Source organism: Procambarus clarkii, chromosome 4 (assembly GCF_040958095.1).
Source record: "Procambarus clarkii isolate CNS0578487 chromosome 4, FALCON_Pclarkii_2.0, whole genome shotgun sequence".
NCBI lineage: Eukaryota > Metazoa > Arthropoda > Malacostraca > Decapoda > Cambaridae > Procambarus > Procambarus clarkii.
In genome coordinates, this window is record NC_091153.1 from 56,628,393 (window position 1) to 56,633,392 (window position 5,000).

A 5,000-nucleotide genomic window follows, 5' to 3' on the forward strand; every position below is an offset into this window, starting at 1 on the left:
ACACTGTGACACCTTCCCCCCACACTATGTGATACCTTCCCCCCCCACACTGTGACACCTTCCCCCCCCACACTGTGATACCTTCCCCCCCCACACTGTGATACCCTCCCCCCCCCGCCCCACACAGTGACACCTTCCCCCCCCCACACTGTGATACCTTCCCCCCCCCCCACACTGTGACACCTTCCCCCCCCACACTGTGACACCCTCCCCCCCCCCCGCCCCACACAGTGACACCTTCCCCCCCCCACACTGTGACACCTTCCCCCCCCCCCCCACACTGTGATAACATGGCTACAAAATCTTCTTTCACTGTCAAAGATCCTTTTCTTTTGTTATTATAATTTCATTCATTGTTATTATTTCTTTCAATGTCATAACATTATTTGTTTGAATTTCATTCGTAGTTATAATGTATTTTATTGTCGTAACTTGTTTATTGTTATACATTTTGCCGTAGCTATTACTTCGTTCATTGTTATAAACTCTTTCATGGATAAAACTTCTTTAATGGATCTAACTTCTTTCATGGATAAAACTTCTTTCATGGATCTAACTTCTTTCATGGATAAAACTTCTTTTATGGTTATATCCTCCCCTTCCTTCCCATCATCTTATACATAGGTGGGTGCAGGAGCAGAGTACTTCTTATCTCTTGTTAGTATTCTTAAGATCATCAATGAGAGGGGCAAGCTTTAAGTCTGATATTACCGGGTTTTCCTGGAAAATCAGCAAACTGTCAAATCCGGTTATAACCAGATTCCCCCAATTATTGATACGCGAACAGGGAGGAATAGTTAAGGTCTGGTGCCCAATCGATCCTTTCCCCCCCTACTAACTACCCTTTTCATCCCTACTCCTCCGTAAACTGGGTAACATAAATGTTACACAAAAAGTCCCATCTCCTTCGTAACATCTTACATAAAGTCGCTAGTCTCCGGACACCACAAGTTTTTCGTCTCCATGGGTCTCTATACCAACCATTCCAGTATTATATAAGGATATCTCTTTCGAATCATGTTATAACCCTTTGCAATAAACCTAATATAAGTATATTTTAGATTACCAAAAACACCAATAACTTGCTTTAGTGTCCGGAGACCGAAGACGTTATCTAGTTTCTCCTCTGGGTACCGGCGGTTGTATCACATAATGGCCGCTATTTGGGTAAACAAACTTATTCATTCAACGCGTCGTGTATTTATGTTCATCTTACGTTATTTTTATGTTATTTATCTCTTCTTAGCTGTGCTAGATTTCTTGTTTAGCAGGACCCCATGTGTCTACGTGTGACCTCGTGTATCCACGTATCCACGCGAGATTCTAAAATAAATAGTAGGCGTTGGTTCGTGATTTGTGCCAGCGAGGTGAGTTTACCATATTTGCGTGTGGCCGAACACGTCACTCGATCATAAACAACTGGATTAGGAGCCCGGTTTACACGTGATAAAGGTAAGCTCCATGTATACTTTGTCCCTTGTCAGGTGTGTACGCAATTTGTAGCTTTCCTAACTAAACACATGGTGAAGAGTCCGTTGCATTTTGTGTAATTTGCATCATAGTGAACAGTTGTGAGCATTAGTGTTGCACGGTCTTGAGAATTGCAATAGGAAGTCATGCTCGGCGTGTTAAGGAATACTGTGCATCGCCCCACCTTCATCCTGCTATGGCGTGTGTGTGTGTGTGTGTGTGTGTGTGTGTGTGTGTGTGTGTGTGTGTGTGTGTGTGTGAGTGTGTGTGTGTGTGTGTGTGTGTGTGTGTGTGTGTGTGTGTGTGTGTGTGTGTGTGTGTGTGTGTGTGTGTGTGAGTGTGTGTGTGTGTGTGTGTGTGTGTGTGTGAGTGTGTGTGTGTGTGTGTGTGAGTGTGTGTGTGTGTGTGTGTGTGTGTGTGTGTGTGTGTGTGTGTGTGTGTGTGTGAGTGTGTGTGTGTGTGTGTGTGTGTGTGTGTGTGTGTGTGTGTGTGTGTGTGTGTGTGAGTGTGTGTGTGTGTGTGTGTGTGTGTGTGTGAGTGTGTGTGTGTGTGTGTGTTTGTGTGTGTGTGTGTGTGTGTGTGTGTGTGTGAGTGTGTGTGTGTGTGTGTGTGTGTGTGTGAGTGTGTGTGTGTGTGTGTGTGTGTGTGTGTGTTTATTGGCGGTTGATTGGTCAATCAACCAGTTGATTAACAGTTGAGAGGCGGGACCAAAGAGCCAAAGCTCAACCCCCGCAAGCACAATTAGGTGAGTACACACACACACACACACACACACACACACACACACACACACACACACACACACACACACACACACACACACACACCACCCGCATTCACCTTCCCTACTCATCACTTAACACAATCTCTCTAACACCAGGGCCATCAGAGCAGAACATTTATGAAAACACAGTCTGTTGAATCAAGAACAGTAACGTCGGCTTAGAAGTTACAAGTCAACTCATGAACGCAGATTCGATCCCATCGTATAGCCTCAATAATTCCTCGTAGATAACTCACGTTCATGTGGATGTTATAGTGAATGAATAAAGTTTACATTAATCACTGCATTAAATTGTCCTCATATAGCCTCCACGTTAATGGGACTCAAAAAAAATTGTCAAAATAATGTCATGAAGGTATAATTTACGGACCGCTTGCCCAGTCACTCGTAATATATATATTACATGATTAAATACCAGAACTGTACCACTGATGTAAGGTTATCTTATCTTGAGGTTATCTTGAGATGATTTTGGGGCTTTTTTTTTTTAGTGTCCCCGCGGCCCGGTCCTCGACCAGGCCTCCACCCCCAGGAAGCAGCCCGTGACAGCTGACTAACACCCAGGTACCTATTTTACTGCTAGGTAACAGGGGCATAGGGTGAAAGAAACTCTGCCCATTGTTTCTCGCCGGCGCCTGGGATCGAACGCAGGACCACAGGATCACAAGTCCAGTGTGCTGTCCGCTCGGCCGACCGGCTCCGACCGGCTCTCGACCGGCTCTCCGAGCGGCTGTCCGCTCGGCTCCACTAGAAGGTAATTATTAATGGTGAATATAATTCGCCACAACCAAAATAGTGAGAGTTACTCTTTATAAACTCCAGACGAAGTTTGAACAATAATGTGCTCTAAAGTGCTCAAGTTGTTTCATTTGGTTGATAAGACAAACTCCAGATGCAAATATACTTCATTTTAACTACAAATAAGTGTTTAATAAATAATTTTTTAGTGAAACGTTGACTTCATGCTGCTATCATCAAATCATATTAAATATGAAATTTAGTAATATAAGTAATAGGGGGAAAAAATCAGTTGAAGCAGCGAGGGGGTTTCGAACCAGCGTCCTGGTGGTCACCAGACACGTGGTAAAGGGGCGCGTCTGGTAGTTAGTTGGACTCTGGTTCGAATCCTTCACTGTTCCAGCTGATTTTCTCATTGATATTTTACGCCATTGTGACTTATTTGTGAAAGTAATAGTTAAAAACTAATATAAATATTGTCAAAATGTGTTAAGAACTTTCATCTATAACAGTGAACAATAACACGACGCGCATGAAGCTATGAAAATGTTCACGAGAGTTCATCGACTATTATAAAGTTTTAATGTACCAGTGCAAAATGGACGATAACGTGAGACTTGTAAACATGACTCGTTCCTCAATCCCATTGTTGGAGGACATGAATATTGTTGTGTGTATTAACCAAGCCTAGGATAGCTCTCACCTCCCCTAGGACACCTACTCACCTCCCCTAGGACATCTGCTCACCTCCCCTAGGACAGCTGCTCACCTCCCCTAGGACAGCTACTCACCTCCCCTTGGACACCTACTCACCTCCCCTAGGACAGCTACTCACCTCCCCTAGGACAGCTGCTCACCTCCCCTAGGACAGCTACTCACCTCCCCTAGGACACCTACTCACCTCCCCTAGGACAGCTACTCACCTCCCCTAGGAAACCTACTCACCTCCCCTAGATATCAGCCTACAACAATTACCTATCTTCCTGGTACCTATTCGAGTGAATAGGTGAATCAGATTAAAGGAAACGTTGCTCAACCGTCTCTGTCCTACCGCGGGAACCGAACCCCTGGATATTATCGTTCAAAAATAATGCTGATCGCTTACTATATCAAAACCATAACAAATACCACAGTGAAGAATATGTTTCACGTCGATAGACAGAGGAATTCTATCGTCTTAGCAAACGCTTTACGATTCATAGACCGCTGAAATTTTACAGTTAAATAGGAAACAAAAGTTATTAAAAATTCCATTGCTTCTATGGTAGGACAAATAATATAGAAAATATAATGAATTTGTTAAAATTCATTCTATTTCCAATACAAATCATAAATAACATGCCTATACTAGCCAAGTTACTAGACAGTGAGTACAAATTTGCTTAATTTTGTTACAAATTACAAACTGGACGTGCGTATTGCAACCAAGACCAACATACCTGAAGCCTGGGACATAATATCTCAAAATATTACAACTAAAGTTAAACATTAAATACATAAATGTAAAATAGAGCTATATAACTATCGACCAATCACCTTGATTTTAGTAGTAAACAATTACCTATCACCTGGAAACAATTATTTGAGATCACAGAGTATAACACAGATTATCTATTAAGAGGAAAGCTTCCCATCGTCGTTACCACAGAAACAGCTCGTCTTCAACGAATCTAGAGTATACAGCACAATATACAGTAATATAATACATTAATATACTCAATATATATATATATATATATATATATATATATATATATATATATATATATATATATATATATATATATATATATATATATATATATATATATATATATATATATATATATATATATATATATATATATATATATATATGACTGAAAACTCACACCCCAGAAGTGACTCGAACCCATACTCCCAGGAGCAAGGCAACTAGTATCTACAAGACGCCTTAATCCACTTGACCATCACGACCGGACATAAGGAAGTGATAGCCGAAACTATTTGAAGCACTTCCCCGCCAGCA